This window comes from Somniosus microcephalus, chromosome 7 (assembly GCF_052327205.1).
Source record: "Somniosus microcephalus isolate GS21.2 chromosome 7, FLI_Smic_1.0, whole genome shotgun sequence".
NCBI classification, from domain to species: Eukaryota; Metazoa; Chordata; class Chondrichthyes; order Squaliformes; family Somniosidae; genus Somniosus; species Somniosus microcephalus.
The window spans coordinates 93,447,999-93,466,123 of NC_140993.1; the positions used below are offsets into that span (position 1 = coordinate 93,447,999).

General features: G+C 45.6%; 1 protein-coding gene across 5 annotated transcripts in view; it reads right to left on the reverse strand.

Annotated features, from left to right (window-relative positions):
* LOC147114800 (RNA-binding Raly-like protein) overlaps positions 1 to 18,125 on the reverse strand; it is an 859,876-nt gene that overhangs the window by 603,034 nt on the left and 238,717 nt on the right. The window lies entirely within an intron of this gene.

Here is an 18,125-nt window from a genome sequence, read left to right on the forward strand (position 1 = left end):
GAAACTATAGACCGGTTAGCCTAACATATGTGGTAGGTAAAATTTTGGAGTCCATTATTAAGGAGACAGTAACAGGACATTTGGATAATCATAATTTAATAGGACAAAGTCAGCATGGTTTTATGAAGGGGAAGTCATGTTTGACAAATTTGCTGGAGTTCTTTGAGGAAGTAACGTATAGGGTGGATAAAGGGGAACCAGTGGAAGTAGTGTATTTAGACTTCCAAAAGGCATTTGACAAGGTGCCACAAAAAAGATTATTGCTTAAGATATAAAATCACGGGATTGGGGGTAATATTCTGGCATGGATAGAGGATTGGCTATCTAACAGAAGGCAGAGAGTTGGGATAAATGGTTCATTCTCAGACTGGCAATCAGTAACCAGTGGTGTTCCGCAGGGGTCAGTGCTGGGTCCCCAACTCTTTACAATCTATATTAACGATTTGGAGGAGGGGACCGAGTGTAACATATCAAAGTTTGCAGATGATACTAAGATGGGAGGGAAAGTAGTGAGTGAGGAGGACATAAAAAACCTGCAAGGGGACATCGACAGGCTAAGTAAGTGGGCAGAGATTTGGCAGATGGAATACAATACTGGAAAGTGTGAGGTTATGCACTTTGGCAGGAAAAATCGTAGAGCAAGTTATTATCTTAATGGCAAGAAACTGGAAAGTACTGAAGTACAAAGGGATCTGGGGGTCCTGGTGCATGAAACTCAAAAGGTTAGTATGCAGGTGCAGCAAGTGATTAAGAAGGCCAATGGAATGTTGGCTTTCATTGCTAGGGGGATGGAATATAAAAATAGGGAGGTATTGCTTCAGTTGTACAAGGTATTGGTGAGGCCGCACCTGGAATACTGCGTACAGTTTTGGTGTCCATACTTAAGAAAGGACATACTTGCTCTCGAGTCAGTACAAAGAAGGTTCACTCGGTTAATCCCGGGGATGAGGGGATGGACATATGAGGAGAGGTTGAGTAGATTGGGACTCTACTCATTGGAGTTCAGAAGAATGAGAGGCGATCTTATTGAAACATATAAGATTGTGAAGGGGTCGGATCGGGTGGATGCGGGGAAGATGTTCCCGATGATGGGTGAAACTAGAACTAGGGGGCATAGTCTTAGAATAAGGGGCTGCTCTTTCAAAACTGAGATGAGGAGGAACTACTTCACTCAGAGGGTGGTAGGTCCATGGAATATGCTGCCCCAAAAAGCTGTAGAAGCTACATCATTACATAAATTTAAACAGAAATAGACAGTTTCCTAGAAGTAAAGGGAATTAAGGGTTACGGGGAGCGGGCAGGAATTTGGACATGAGTCTAGGTTCGGATCGGTCATGGCCCTGTGGGTAGCGGAGCGGGCCCAGGGGCCATGTAGCCTGATCCTGCTCCTATTTCGTGTGTCTAATTCTGTTAGATTCAGGAGATGGTTCTGTGATAGTGGATTGGCGGTTAGGATCAGATCAGCCATGATCTTATTGAATGGCGGAGCAGGCTCGAGGGGCCGATTGGCCTACTCCTGCTCCTATTTCTTATGTTCTTATGTTCTTATGAAGCTGTATTAACAGCAGTAGAGAAGCAGCCATTATCCTAGGAGACTTCTTCAGTAAATTTAGGCCAGGAAAGTCCCCAGAGCTGCTGCCACTCTGCACCATAACTTAACCAGAAGTGTGACAGAAACCCCATTTATGCCTGTAATCAGTGTTTCCGTCGCACTTGTGGTGCAGTAATAGCAGCGGAGTGTGAGTAGCTTTGAGGAAATTCCTGACCTTGTTGTTTCAACTGTTTTCTAGTTTCTCCCCCCGACACGGTCAAGTAACACATATCCCTGCCCATTTTTCCAATGGTGCCAGGCACTTACATCAACTGAGTATGAGTGGTATCGGGGCTTATTTTGTTATACACACTTCAACCATGCACACTATTGCATCAAAATAAATCATAATCTACTGATTTACTGACCCAAGTACCTGATTCAATAAAAATTCATACAAAAAGACAACTGGTTGCTGCTGAGTTACTAAATTAAGGCCTAGATTTTCCGCCCAGCCATTGTGCTGGTGGAAGTGCGGCTGGGCGGGAGTTCTGCCTACTGTAAAGATGAACCCCTGATCCTGGCTAATTTTCTGGGGTCAGGCTCATCAACAGGGTTGCAGAGATGGTTGTGGCTGGATTTGTAGTAGGCTGAATGCAAGAAACAAAACTGTATTTTTTTTTTTAAAGTGCTTTGGCCTGTAGTTACAATCACACTATAATTGACTGCACAGGCTTTCCGGCTAGTTACATTTTAAATCCCCTTCCGCTGCCCTACACACGGAACACATGAATTGCTTGCATTCAGTTTTGCTAGGACCCAAATGATGAGTACTTACATTGTGTGATGTACTTCTGTCATTTGGATGCCATTTGAATACACCTGCCCATAATTGGCAGACCTATCCTATACTCCTGTCACTTCTGACAGAAAATCCAGGAAGTATCAGGGACAACTAAGGAGCTGGCAGTGTGGTACCTGAAGAATTTTTCTGGCATTCCACTGGATTTAAACCTGCTCCACGGTGTAACTCCTGAATTAAATCTAGGGTTATCATCCTGAAAATACTCTTGTGTTCAGTAACAAAGTCAGTTTGTAGGTGTGCCGTGTGCATTCTGGGGGAGTTAATTAATGAATGGGAAATACAAAAGTCAAAAATTCACTGCTAACCAGTCAACTTTCCACAGGTGAACTTTGGACCTTTACATATAGCACTCAGAAATTCCAGACTTGAGTTATAAAAATTTGTTAAACCCTTAACAAAATGAAATCAATGCATCTCTTCAAATACCTTGATTTTATTTCTGGTTTCCTCTGCAATGTCTTTCTGTTTTTTTTTCTCATAAAGCAGCAGCATCATTGCAGACAGGGGTCTACTTTAATCTTCATTTTACTTTGTCAGCAACATAACAAATTTGCATTTAATCCCCTTGGACATATCATTTCAGAAATATTCAATTCACACCAGAAAGTGCTACTGTCCCATTTAATCATCCCATCTCCTTTCCCAGCCAGTACTAGAATTTTGTCCCAGAGGTTTAATTCATTTGTGTATTTGTTCATGCTTAACAATGATCTCATTTGTAAACAAGTTATAGAAAACTATATTTCAACAAAAGCAATAAAAAGTTTAACAGCAATGTAAAAATAAGTGCAAATGTGAAAATTTTATACAGAATGTGACAAACTGCACAGTGCTTTTGTCTTTCCCCGACGAGATTATATGCTGTAAGTGATTTTTTTTAGTTAAAAAAAAATATTTATTCATTCACGGGATGTGGGCATCGCTGGCAAGGCCAGCATTTATTGCACATCCCTAATTGCCCTTAAGAAGGTGGTGGTGAGCCTCTTTCAAGAGCCACTGCAGTCCGTGTGGTGAAGGTACTCCCACAGTGCTGTTAGGGAGGGAGTTATGGATTTTGACCCAGCGACGATGAAGGATCGGCGATATACTTCTAAGTCAGGATGGTGTGTGACTTGGAGGGGACCTTCAAGGTGATGGTGTTCCCATGCGCCTGCTGCCTTTGTCCTTCTAGGTGATATAGGTCGTGGGTTTGGGAGCTGCTGTTGAAGAAGCCTTGGCAAGTTGCTGCAGTGCATCTTGTAGATGGTACACACTGCAGCTACAGTGCGCCGATGGTGAAGGGAGTGAATGTTAAAGTTGTGGATGGGGTGCCGATCAAGCATGTTGCTTTGTCCTAGATGGTGTTGGGCTTTGGGGAATCAGGAGGTAAGTCACTCACCACAGAATACCCAGCCTCTGACCTGCTCTTGTAGCCACATTATTTATGTGGCTTGTCCAGTTAATTTTCTGGTCAATGGTGACCCCCCAGGATGTTGACGTTGGGGGATTAGACAATGGTAATGCCATTGAATGTCAAGGGGAGGTGGTTAGACTCTCTCTCTTGTTGGAGATGGTCATTGCCTGGTACTTGTGTGGCGCAAATGTTACTTGCCACTTTTCAGCTCAAGCCTGGATATTGTCCAGGTCTTGCTGCATGCGGGCATGGACTGCTTCATTATCTGATGAATACGAATGGAACTGAACACCATGCAATCATCAGTGAACATCCCCTCTTTGACCTTATCATGGAAGGAAGGTCATTTGGAATGGATACATTTTGAATGCAAAAAATTTGCAGAAGCAAGCAGGTGATGGGGAAGCAGGAGGCCTTGTCCCAGCTCAGGGTAGGCATTGTCCTGCTCTTTACTTCCCCCTCAGTCATATTAATGGCCCCAATGTGCTATCTGCAATATGACATCAAACAGCAGCTTAAAGCAAGTTACCTGCATGCTAATATCTAGTAAGTAGTTTGCAATATGGGCTATTACCACGGTCCCTCTCTAAATGTTCACAAATACAACAGAGAAAGCTGAGGCTGGGCCTTCAAAAGATCCTTTATCTAGCAATTCACTTTGTGACACCATCATGATTTGGCAGTCAGCATCCCAGGGTTTTAGCTGGGGAGCATGGCGGGAGAGGTTGCCACCTCTTGCAGCTGCGTGAGCTGTGGACTCTGATCTCCATAAACCTTCTCTCAGAGAAAAATGCTTTCAGAACATGAGAGATTGTTGTCGTCTTCCGCAAAATGGCAGAAAGTATATAGGCATCCACATTCCGCATGTGTGGAGTGGTGATTCACAGTATTGAAAGCAGACATCCTTGGAGTGGATGACAGCTCCTGGGCTTTCTACTGCGTAACCCCTCAGAGCAGAGGTCTTTGTACCATTCTTAAGAATATCCAGACTGCTGTAATTCAGGCCGTCAGCTGCAAAGTGTCCTCCTCACTGGATTGGCTTACTGATGAGCTCACTCAACCCAATAGAGAAATAGTGACCGTCTTGCATAATGTCAGTGCTGCCAACACTCAGATCAGTGGGCAGATTGACATGCAGGCCAAGAGCAGGGACCAACCTGTGCTACTTAGGGATGATACAGTCTTTCTGGATCACATTACAGCCACAGCCGGCCACCTCCCCTCCTTGACTGCACAGGCCCCTGAATTCCTGCAGGACCAGGCTGCTTCTGCAGCAGCGAATGAGCCGCAGCTTGAAGCTGCCACATCTAGGGATTGTGCTGATACAGACTGAGAGTCAACTTGGGACCCCATACCTGACAATCTTCCTGCCCAGTTCCTGCCACAGGGATTTCGGCAAGAAGTAGCATGAGATTAATTGTGAGCAAAATGCATACGCACTGGCAGGAAGGGGAAGCACCGTGATGGCAAGCGTTAGTTTCGGGCACAAGTATGGCTTTGCCAGAGTAAAATGTTGCAACACCAGCAAATGCTGTGTGAAAGGTGAATTTAATTTCACATACCACATTTGTGTTGGGAAAATGGTGCTGCTGTGGAATGATGCTATTGGGAAATGGGCATGCATTGCTTTGAGATGTTGTAGAAATGGTATTATTGCAGGCATGATGAGATGTGAGCTGGTTGTGAGAAAGATTCCTGAATTATGTTCTAACAGATGCCTCTTGCAGATGGTTCTTGAGCAGCTAGGGATCGCTTGAGACCTCATACTCCACTTCTTCCTCCAAATAACATCAGGATACTCCAGGGCAGTGTCCCAAAAGAAACCACCACCCTCGAAGCCTGTGAAGTAGCCTTCCAGCAGTCATTAATGTTTCAAAAGATTATTTCCCCAATACATCAAAGCTGGAATCGAATCAAAATTAAAGAACTCTAAATACCAAACATTTGAACAAATACTGTACCACTCTGCCTTTGCAAATGTAGTTTGCAGCACTCAAAATGCTTCCTTCGTCGTCGTTGCGCCCTTTAGTCATGTAGGCAAGTGTCACCTGACCTGCGATGAACACAGGAAATGAGATCACAGGTGGATTTGACATCACAGGAGTGACAAAGATAGAAGTTTTAAATACAAGCGCCTTCTTGTGGCGCAGTAATGCAAGTCCTGTCAAAACAGGATAGTGTCTCTGTCCAGATTTCTGGTTTGTACTGCCCCACCAATATCCACACTTCTGGCTTTAGAGCCAAGAAAATTGGCTCTAAAAATGAGAAAAATATAGCTAGAATTATAACTTATTCTTACTGGTTTACAGTGCTATAGTTGAACCCACTGACCTTCTTGTTAGAAGGTTCCAACAATTCTTATTTTCGCACATGATGGAATATGTAACTGAATGTGACGGATGCATAATAACTGCCTAATAACATTTGCTCTTCACTGAAAGGCAATAAAATTCACTTTGTTTATTTCACACGCCATCAATCATAAACAGAGTTGGATGTTATGGTATGAAATGCAAGGTTTATATTTCAGCAAGATCCATATAGTATTATTATTGGTAGCAGTGATGAACAGGCATGTTTTAAATGAATAGCAATCTCGTGCTCTGTTTTAAAAGTCTGACCAAGTACGGCAATTAGTTTTTGTTCAAAATCAGCGATGTTTGATACTGCACATGTTCTTACTGCTGTGCCTCCTTTACTTGAGTAGTCACAGCACTAAGGTTTTAGGGCTATTCTTCACACCTACTAGACAGATACGGGCAAGAATTAATGGAGGTGAAATCGGATAGCGCCGGCCTACCAATACAAAGTAGGAGCAGGGAATGATCCCTGCAAGGTAGGCCTGATCAAAATTAGGCCTTATTTAAATTAGACCAGTGATCTGCAGAGTATCCAAAGGCAGCTCGCCGGCAAAGCAAACGTAGGTCCCGGCAGTTGGGAGAGCAGTGGAGGCGATCGAGAAGGAGGAGGGGCGATCGAGAGGGAGGCGGGGAAGGTGGGGCCAGTAACCCATTCTTCGGGAATGCCGTGAAGCCCTCCTGATCCTCCCAGCTCCACATTAGGTAAGTATTTTAAAAAGAACTTACATTTCTAGTGGCAACCTCCAACAGTCCATTTAAGAGTCACTGCTGAGATCTGGGTATTCTGAATGCAGCCGACCCGGTGCTATTCCAGGTGCTTATCTGATCCCTAATTACAGTTCACAACTTATTTAGAGGATTTAATGCTGTTGCCTTTTCACTGGATGGCCCACTGTCTGGGAGAGATTTCCTACATTTTACCCCATAGACTGAAAACAGCAAAATCTTGGGTACCCCTTTCAAGGGAGCTCTCAACCACAGTTCACCCAGAGTCAACACACAAGCACCAATTACCAGGCTGTAGTGACTAAAAGAGTACTGCAATATTACAAAGAACTCACCCATGCCTTGAAGATACTTACAAGCAGAATTAAAATAATTTGATAACCATTCCTGTTAATTAGCAGGAAGCCAGCTGAAGTGATCATGACCATGCAACCTGCTTTTCTCAGAATACACAAGCTCAACAAGCAGCATGTGGGCAAGGCTCAACTTATCAATTCACACAGACACCAAAGTATTGTTACAATAGTGGCAACACCAGAAAAGGCACAAGATCAACCCAAAAATAGAGCAAGTGAGCAGGAAACAATGAATTACAGTAAATGTTCTGGATCAAACAGTCAGGGAGATAAAATAATATAAGTCATGCATACATTGCATAATGCTTAGGAATGCCTCAATTGCTGCATAAGAGAAAACAACAGCTGTGTGTTCAGAGTTACCACTGCACTTAATTAACAAGTAGACATCTGTTTTATTTGTCCCAGGTTGTTTCCTTGCTCTCATTCTGTAGGCTGGAATAGCCCGGTGTTAATTTGCCCCACTTCCAGTGTTGCAGTTTATTACATTCTATTGATGTAATAGTGAACATTCTCGCAAAGCTTAGTCAGATAGCACCTCTATCTATATCTGAGTAAGTTGGCAGTTCCACATCATGTATTAATGCACAACAAAAACAAATCAGACAGCCCTCAACTCAAGACCTACTTGACACTCAACTGGAACATTACCAATTGGATGATAAGCAAGTATCAGGAGAAGCAAAGTGTAGGGCTGATAGCTCATTTCCCAACTTCTAATGCAAGGTCAAGGTGCCAAAATTAAACCTGCATTAAAAAAGGTATAACGTCTTCCAGAAATCTCTGAGCTTTTGCTTCAATGCACGTAACAAGTCTACATATGGGATTTCATTTCTCATGGAATAGTTTTTGATCTACAGGAAGTTAGGAAGATGCATATATTACCCAAGAGAAACCAATTTAATGCTGATTAGGCCACGACACACAGGAGACACCCTGAGGACACGTTTAGAGGCTTAGTAAGTGCAAGATCCTTCTTTCATGCTTTAGGCTACTTAACTAAATCATCCAAAAATGGCTGATAGTCTGCAGCTCAACTGGGAGACCGATTGCTTTGATCTGGTAATTGTCAATTCAAAGGTTTGAAGTATAATTTTATTCATAAAATGGGAGACAGCATTTTAGCACAGTAGATTTGTAAATGTTTGGGAACAGTTGCCATTTGACTCCGCACAATATTTGTTGAGCTTTACATTAGCATTCTATAGTTATTTATTATAATGTTGTACTTTAGCAACCTAAAGCAAGACCGAGATAAGTGCCTTATAATGTCCTCAGGATATCTCGAAGTACTTCCCCACCAATTAATTACAGCTAAAGTGCACTCACTGTTATGCAGGTAAATGTGGCAGTCAATTGTGCAGAGCAAGTTCCCACAAACTTCAAGTGTGGTGAATGATCAGTTAATCTGTGCTTTTATGGTCGTGTTGGTTAAGAGAGTAAAGTTGGCCAGGACACCAAGATAACTCCCTATTCATCTTTAAGTAGTACCATGAAGGGTAAGTCATTGATGAAGCAGCTGAACATGATCGGGTGAGGATGCTGCCTGAGGAATTCCTGCTAATGATTGGCCTCCAACAATCATGCCCATCTTCTTTTGTGCAAGGTATGATTCCAACGATAGTATTTCTTTCCTCATGATTTCCGTTGTCTTCAGTTTTACTAGGGCTCCTCACTGACCTAATTGGTCAAATGTTGTGTTGACTTTGAGGGCAATTACTTTCACCTATCCTTTGTAGTCTGACCCCAGAGAAAATGACCGTGAAAATGATTATCATAAAAACCCAACTGATCTGTAAATATTCTTCAGGGAAGGGAAACTGCCACCCCTGCCCAGTCTGGCCTACATGTGGCTCTAGTCCCACAAATAATTCTAGTCCTGCACTACTTGCTTAACTCTTAATGCCCTCTGAAGTGGCCTAGCAAGCCACTGAGTTGTACAAACTATCACTATTCTCAGGACATCTAGTGACAGCCAAATAAATGTGGCCTTGCCCACATCCTGAAAACATTATTTTTTCAAAACTGACCCTACCCCTTATGAAAATCATCAGTGGAGATTGGTTTCTGGTGACAACCTCCCAGGATTTCAGCTGTAATGTAAACAAGACTGAACCTGTTTCTGGATTGGTTAAGATTGGGTCTCATGGGTCTCATGGCTGTCCTTGTCTGTATCCATCTCATGAAACTGTATTATGGGCAGTCAAATAATGCATCTTTGGTAAGACAAGTCAGATCTGCACAGAAACCATTATTTACACTACTTCTCGGTCTTTGTGTAATGCAGTTTTACATTTAAAATGTAGTGCAGAGATTGAGGAGGTTTGGTATGCATTATAATGGGCCAGATTTTGCTGTAACAGGGCATCTTATGGCATCTGCCGTTAGTTAAGCTGAAAACATTTTTGCCCACTAAGTTGCTGAAAGTGTGTGCTGATAACGGCGCAGTGAGGGAAAGAGGGCATCTGGGTCCTGAGTGAACAGGGCAACCAACAGGGTGTCTCCTTAACCAATGGAATTTAAGGATTGAGAAATAAACAGTGGAAGGACTGAGAAGGAAATATAAATTAGAGTGGGTGAATTAAATGTCAAATCAGGTACAGAAAGAGAAATAAAGAGAGGGACAGAAAGATTGGATTAAGAGAGAGAAAAAAGAGACAGAAAGAGAAAGTAAAAAAAAATTAAATTTGACATTTCTTAAATCTCCAACAACAATTATTACCTGAAGGAATGAGACTCCATACTTGCAACAGTTAATTTTCAGTGCCAGAGAGATTGGCAGTAATTAGCAATTATCATGTCGTTAAAAGGGTAATGTCTGTAATGAGGTTCTTCACGACATTCAATGCATATCAATGGTGAGGCAGCTGCAAAATGCTCTTTCCGCGAGGCTGACGGCAGAGTGGCGCAACTTGGACAGCAACTCTTGGATATTGGCATATAACCGCGCATCTGCTCCTTGCCAATAGTTGCTGTACTATTTATGCATAAATAACGGCGAGCGCCATTCACCTCACCGTTATTTTGATAGCAAAATCTGGTCCAATGTCATATAAAATCACTTGATTTTACACTGTGGAATTTGAGTGACTGGAACTATTCAGCCCAGGAATATTTAACAGTTTTTATTTTTTGTTACCTGTTTAGGTTCCTGCACACACATCTTTCCTTGACAGGTAACATTTACTGTATTATATTTTGCATTTAATTTTTGCATGAAATAGGAATGGGCTGATATCCTAAAGAAGAAGAATGTTACATCATTTTATCGTAATCTATGAATATCAAAAACTAGATCGTCTTTTGTGACCAGATATCTCACATCATTATATGTAGATTGCATTATTATCTTCTAAGTCTTCTACATATGACTGTAAAACTGAATAAATTACATTAGAGAAAAATGGATATTGTTCTATTACCCTTTGTTGTCATACATTCCCGACTGTTGAGTTCTCACATCAAATAATGTCAAATTTGAATAAAAATCACACACCAATTTCTAGGTAGAACAGGCAGCATCCATCCAGGAATTTATAAAAGCCTTTGACCTAGAAATTGGATATGGCCACGAAACGGGCAGTGTTAAGGCCAAATGATGTTCGAGGTAGCACGCAAAATTTGTGCTCGCTCCTCATTAGCATGATTATAGTCATGATTTCAGCACTAAAACTGCTGCTCATTGGCTTAACACTCAACAGGTGGACCAGTATCGGGGCCAGTCTAATTCCCAGTCATGTGTGCCACAGGCTTTTTCCACTACTTAAAGGAAAGGTGCATTGAGGCTACAGCACCACATTGTCAAAGCAGTTATAACTGGAGTTGCCCCAACAACCGGGAGCGGGAGCGGGAGCTGGAGCGAGAGCGAGAGCCAGGAGGTGCTCGGACAAAGCTCTGGAGGCACTCGATGTGGCCGTGGAGAGGAGGTGGGCTGCACTTTTCCCCCAAACTGGCAGGAAGCCCTCGGCATACACCACCTGTATGATGTGGCAAGAGATAGCCGAACATGTGACGGCGAGTACTGTCGTGCCAATGTCCGCCATTCAGTGCAGAAAGAAGTTCAATGACCTCACACAGGTGGTCAAGGTGAGTGAAGACTTCAGCAAATGCCATATCCCACCATCTGCATCACAAGCCTCACACACTGCTCAATGCACCACACCCCCAGCACTCACCTACCAACAATCTCTAGCTATCACCACTCACACCTCACAATCAGAGCTTCACTTCACCCTCACAACCTTACCACTGCTGCAACATTCACACCCACACCGCACACCATGCACACACTGACAGCTATTCAACTATGGCAGGCACATTACCCAAACACATTGCACCGCACTCACACACTTCCCTTTCTCCCGCAGGCCAAGCTGGCTCATAACCGAAGGGAGCAGCAGCAGACAGGCAGGGGCAGGCTGAAATGTAGGACCTTAGCCAGTTTGAGGAAAGAGTTCTCCAGCTCATTGAGCGGCACGTCATAGAGGCCATGGCAACCGGCGAGGTTGAACCCCTTGGGGTTCCTAATCCTTCTTCTCACATCCCTTAGCCCACAATCTCTTCTCACTTTCAAGCTACTCCTGCTGTATGCATGCATATCTGGCTTCCTCCCAACCCCCCACCTCACCATAACCTGACTCTTGTGCCTTTCTGCTTTCAGATAATCAACAAACACTGGACCAGCCTGTCCCTTAGGTCATGCAAGAGAGCGAGGGGGGAGAAGAAGAGGAAGACACTGCACTGTCACTCGCAGACACCAGCTCAGAAACTGGCACTACATGTACTTTAGTAGTGGGATCTGCACAGGGCAAGGCATCGGACACGAGTGGGCTGCAGCTCAGGGGCCAGCTCCCCAGAGGGTGAGTTCTGCTGCACAGGACTCGGATGAGGACCTCAATGGAGAGGCCTGCAAAAGAAGGGTGATGGGCACGCACACTGACTTGATAGGTGCAATGTCAAGCCTGCAGAGAGCCTCTCGGCAATATCGAGGAGCGTGAAGGTGTCCGCCTCCAACATTGGACGGGGCTCTGCGCAGAGCTTGGAGCCCAGGATTTGCAGCCTGGAAATGATGGTATACTCTCGAAATAGACCGTGTCAACTCAGATGTGATGGTGCGTGTGATGGGCGATGTCGCAGCTTCCACCTCCGCACAGGTGGAAGAGGCCCAACGTCTTAGTGCTGCAGCAGAAGCTCAGACCGCTCTCATGCAGTCTCAGCTTGATGCCACCCAAGCTCTAACTGCTGCCATCGTGGCTGGGTTTAACACTGTCAACAGGGGCTTGCAGGGTGTCACAGCATCCCAGCAATCTGTGCTCCAACAGATTGCTAGGAATGCTGAGGTGCTGCCCCCGGGGGAGTGGCAGTGGGTCCATGAAGCAGGACCCTGCTGTCCCCTCAAGATGACAGCATTCCTGTTCCCACCACTGCCACTCCGCCATTGCCTTTGCCGCTGCCAGTCAGCCAGCCGGCCCAGACTACTGCCACCCATGCCGAGATGGTACTGTCTACAGCAGGGCCTTCTCGGGCCACAGCTGCTCGAGGGCGTCCTGCAAGGCCATCTGAAGTCTCCCCCATGGAAACTCGGCAGCCTTCCACCAGCCCTGCTGCAGACACTGGGAGAACACTTCGTAGGAGCACTCGAGTAGGCAAAGGCACAGTAACGAGGGGCACTAAGGCATTACACAAGCGTGAATAGTTCATATTTTTGCTGTAATTATGTGTTCACTGATTTTTGATAAATTCATTAATTTTGTTTGGAATCTTTTGTGGAGTCTCTCATTTCAGCTTTGTGCCCAGGAGGACGCTGTGATATTCCATGACAGAAGGATGGTATGATGGGGATGTGGTGAGCAACGGGGATCTGGGGTTTCATTCATTGGAATCGGAGTCTGATGAGCCATTCATGGACAGCCCGTCTGGAAGGGGGATTGGCTGCCTGCCTCTTTCCTCCTGCCTCATCATCTTCCTCTTGCACTCGTCCTCTTCTTCCTCCCCCGTCCTTTCCCTCGTACTCCCCCTGAGGTGGTCCCGCAATTCCTGGTGGCAAGGGCTGCGTCCGCATGGTGACCAAGTTGTGGAGCATGACCACTATGAAATGGGACACCCGCTCTGACGAGTACTGGAGGGCTCCTCCTGAGCAGTCAAGGTAACGAACCACTACTTCAGTAGGCCGATGGTCTGCTTGATGATGTTCCTGGTGGCAGCATCGCTCTCATTATATGAGTGCTGGGCACGAGTGCTGGGGTTGCGGAGGGGAGTCATGAGCCAGGTGCAGAGCGGATAGTCCTTGTCTCCGAGCAGCCACCTTTGGGTTTGACGTGGTGGCTGGAAGATTGTTGGCACACTGGACTGATGCAGGATGAAGGCATCACGACTGCTGCTAGGATAGCGGGCATTGACCATCAGGATGCACTGGGCATGGTCGCACACCAACTGCACCTTAAGTGAGTGGTAGCCTTTGCAGTTATGGAAGATCTCAGGATTGTTATATGGCCTGCAAAGCCACGTGTATGCAGTCGGTGGTGCCCTGCACCATGGGGAAGCCCGCTATCCTGGCAAAGCCATATGCGCACTCAACCTGCTTCTCTCTGTCAGGGAGAAGAAAACGTAGTCCCTTCTCCTGGTGTAGAGAGCCTCGGTGACCTCCTGGATGCAGTGATGGATGGCGAACTGGGAGATGTTAGCTATGTCTCCTGCTGCAGACTGGAAGGATCCACTGGCGAAGAAATTGAGGCCCACCGTGACCTTGACTGCCATTGGGAGAGCCGTGGTCGACCTGCTCTGAGGCTGCAGGTCTGGTTGCAGGAGGTGGTAGAGTTCTGTGACCACCTCCTTGGCGAAGCGTAGCCTCCCAATACACTACTCCTCGCTTAAATGGATACAACAGACGTGCTTTCGGAAGACCCTAGGTGGGTAAGACCTCCTGTTTAGAGCCCTCCTGGCACTCCTCTTCCTCCCTCTGCAAGCATCTTCTCGTCTTCTTCGCTCCCTCTACCGAAGATCCTGGAACGCAAGGTTGACTGCCAGTACCGCATGACTGAGCAAGTGTTGTGAGCAAAAGCCTTTAAAAAATAATGAAAGCGTTCTCCACTTGCAACAATATTCCCTGTTACTTTAGAATCTTGAATGAAGATAATAAAGCAGGTGGAGTTTCAGAAAGTAGCACAGATCCAGTCAAACTGCACAAACATGTCATGTGCAAGTGATTGCTAATGATCCCTTTAAATACCACTGCTGGAGCATCCTTCCTGCTTCTCAACACTTGCTCAGCTCATCGCTGTTAAGGCATGCTGGTAAGTGGAGCAGCGCAATCCAATGTAGCAGTTTGGGCGTTAAGTGAGCGTTGCACTCTCACTGACGTCACGATCTGCTTAATTTCAATCATTTCCAGGATCGCTGCTATTGGCAGCGCTGCTGGTCACCCCAAAATGGCAGCTGCCGCGGGACCCGTTGCCAGCTGGTGGAAGAGTAGCGGCCACCATTTTTTCACCTGATTATGGTGCTAACAGGTGGCGTTAAAACACCCAATTTCTCGGCCAATGAGTCTAATAAGTATATTTTCCAAGATAATATCTATAATTTGCTTTATTTAAAAATAATGCAAATAAAAAACAGATGGAAGCTTTGCCCTTACAATACCAATAGGGAAATCCCACTTTAGATTGCAACCCACTGTATTCGGGTCCCAATCTATTTCTCAGCCAGTTTACCAGACTCCCAACAGAATTAAGGTGGAAGTCCATTAAAATGGATGCATAAATTCTGCCTCAATTATTTTGGTAGCAGTCAAAGGCCTAGAAATTGCCTCAGATGGTAAAGGAAGGCCACTGAGAAGACAGAAAATGCTGGAAATACTGAGCAGTGGAGAGAGAAAGAGTTCACATCTCAGGTCAAGATGCTGCCTGACCTGTTGAGTATTTCCAGCATTTTATGCTGTCATTTCAGATTTACAGCATCTACTCGCAGAGGGAAGAGGAAGACGCAGAAGAGGAGGAAGCAGAAGGAAGGATGCAACTCAGACAGCTCCTTTCTGGCTGGGATATCTGGGATGGAATCATCCACCTGCAGTACCAGTGACCACAACCCCAATTCCCATTTCAATATTAGTCCCATGCCTTACTTTCCCTCTGTTACTGACCATCACAGCGTCCTCTTAGCCACAATGTTGAAATAAAAGCCACCAAAAAGCAAACTTTCCAATCCAACTTTATACATCTATCCATGCAATATGACATCAAGAAATTAACTCATCACCCTTATGCATTCCCTTAGTGACTGTCTTGTGTGTGCCTTTGCCTATCCTACTGATGTCACACAGCGCTACCCCAGTGGCTGCAGCATGGCAGGTGGAAGGCTGCTGACTTTCAGTGGGGGACACTGCAAATGGCCTTGGTGGTCGATCTTGAGGAGCTGGTGGCTGGGACTGTGAAATCGAGTGGTGTTTCTTCTTCTTGTTCTTCTTCACTCTCCTCTTCCTCTTGTTCCACCACTGGCTGGGTAGGCTGCATTTCTTGGTGTGTGAAATGTGGAAGGCACAAGGGTGGAGTTGTGGTGAGGGGAGGGTGGGAAAGCAAGAGGTGCATGCCAGAAGGAGGATAGCACATGAGGATACCAGCATCTTGTATCCTTTCAGCCCCGACGCTGGCCAAGGGCTCGGCCATGGCCCTGCCAAGAATGGCTAGCACCGTCTCCTCCGAGGGGGTGAGGTGAAGCTAGGATTGGGATGTGTGCCTCGTGTTTGGTACAGATTGTTGGTAGGTGAGTGATTGCGGGTGCAGGGGCAAAGTTTTGCATTGAGCATTGTGTGAGGCTAGTGGTGCAGTTGGTAGGAGACAGCTTTTGAAGATACATTCACTGACCTTGACCAGTGGTCTGAGGTCATGAAGCTTCTTTGGGCACTGGAGCCAGGTACTGGTGGCGACACTGCTGGCAGTGACAGCCTTGGTGATCTGGTCCCACATCGTTCTTTCTGGAGGGTCTCCTGGCCCCTGTGGATAGAGGACCTCTCTTGCAGTGTTGGCCCCATGCACAAAGCTGGAGTGCTGCGTGCGAGACCCTGGGTGTCCCTTCCCTGGCTTGCTGAGCCATTTGTGTTAGTGCTGAGGCACTTTTCCCATTTTGTTTAGGTGCAGAAGTTCATTCACCTTTTAGAGCTGAAGACTCCCATTTGGGAATTATTTTTAATGTTAACTTTTTTTCAGAAGGCAGTAAGGGCTAAAAACTGCATATTTTTATGCATTTTTTAAAATTTCAGAAGGTATTGCCCTTTTACGAAAACAACTATGCTTTCTGAAATCGCAGTTTCGCTTTCAGAGCAGGCTGTTCTAGCAGTAACGCCACACTGGAGCCTGCTGCCAAGACCAACGCCTCCAGGACGGCGCTGGGCTAATGATAATTAGTCCCCAGTGCCAATTGTTCGTTCCTGCCAGCGCAACCATTTTCATGGCACCGGCAGCTTTTGTGGCTGCCATGAATTTCTAGGCCAAAGTGGTATTAAAAATTCCACAGGCAATATATAGTCATGACACTACTGTGGAATATTGATATTTCCTTGGTTACAGCAGCAAGGGAACCGTTGTGATCCATGGGGTATTTGATTGTCTGTCTATACTTATTCCTTTAATTTTATTTTAACTTCAGTGCAGTGCTGAGGTAGTACTGAACTGTCGGAATTGCTACCTTTTGGAAAAGACATTAAACCAAATCTGCCTGCTCAGGTGAACGTAAAAGATCCCATGGCACTCTTTGAAGAGTAAGGACATTCTCTTAGTGTCCTGGCCAACATTTATCCCTCAATAAGCACCACTGAAAAACAGATTTTTGGTCATTTATCTTATGGCTGTATGTGGGACCTTGCTGTGCACAAAGTGACTGCTGCATTTGTCTACATTACAACAGTGACTACACTTCAAAAGTAATTCATTGGTTGTGAAGCGCTTTGGGATGTGCTGAGCACATGGAAGGTGCTATATAATCTTCGGCCCTCTTCCTAACCAAATATTTAACCAGTTCTTTTTTGAAAGGGTTAATTTACACAGCATTAATTTCTTTTGGAGGGAGTCCTTTCCACATAACCACGACCGCATTCTCCACTATACTGGATGAAAAAAACAGCAATGGTTTCCCCAATCCCCACCCCATGCTTGGTGCAATATCAGAAGCAATATCAGAAATCTATCCCCTTTCCTGTTTTTTTCCAGTTCTGACGAAGGGTCTTCGACCTGAAACGTTAACTCTGTTTCTCTCTCCACAGATGTTGCCTGGCCTGCTGAGTTTTTCCAGCGTTTTCTGTTGTTATTTCAGATTTCCAGCATCCGCAGTATTTTGCTATCGCGTCGCAATATCAAAAGCTCCTGGTTCAAAATACGTGATAGAAAATTATGGGGAGATTTTTCACTTCCAAGATCTTAGCACATAAAGGCTGAAAATGTCCCCTTTTGTTTGGGAATAGACTATTTGGCCTAGAAATTCGGTGGGCTGCGCCACCAGTTAGCGCCTAAAGCGGGCACTCAGTGGCTTTAGCGTCACTGGCCACACTTCCCGCGAAATTTAGCGGGGCACTACTGGCGGCGTTGGCCTGTAGCGCTGCGCCGCCACAGATAACGTCATCGGTGTGTGCAGCGCCCCACTACCGCCCCGGACGCGATATTGGGTCGTGCCCCTCCCTGTAACGCTGGTCGCAAATCGCGACCGGTTCACGGGGCTTACCTGTGGCGGAAGTGGCGCAAATTAAGGTGGAGGTGCGGGGCGGCCATTTTTTTCGGTGGCCGCCTGCTAGCACCTCCTCGCACCGCCCTCCCCGGCCTCCTGATTCCCCCCCCCCCGGGCAGTGCCGGCTGTGTCCCGAGAGCCCGGCACTTCTCCTCGGTGCCGGGCTCTTTTGCCGGCACTCGCG